Here is a 388-nt window from a genome sequence, read left to right on the forward strand (position 1 = left end):
TGTCGTCTGGGGGCTCAGCAGCTCTCCCTCCCTTTGTCCTCCAGCCTTCCCGCTTTCTGAGCAGAGCTGTTTACTTATGACCTCCCAGACACTAAGTCGCGCTTGCTGTCGGAACACAGTCCATCAGGCCCCTCTGCTTTTGCAAGCCAGACTCGGGGGCTCTGCTTGGCCAGCGAGCCGCCCCTCCGCCCCGGCTCCCTCCCACCAGTACATGGAGCGCGCACCGCCTCGCCGCCCTTCCTACCCTCTTCCGTGGGCCTCTCGTCTGCGTTTGGCTCCAGCGAATCCGTTCTGCTAATCCTCTGGCGGTTTTCTGGGTTATTTAGGCAGGTGTAGGTGGAATCTAAGTGATCAGCAGGACGCACAGTGAGCCCAGCGTCCTCCTACG

Source organism: Prionailurus viverrinus, chromosome A1, assembly GCF_022837055.1.
Source record: "Prionailurus viverrinus isolate Anna chromosome A1, UM_Priviv_1.0, whole genome shotgun sequence".
Taxonomy (NCBI): Eukaryota; Metazoa; Chordata; class Mammalia; order Carnivora; family Felidae; genus Prionailurus; species Prionailurus viverrinus.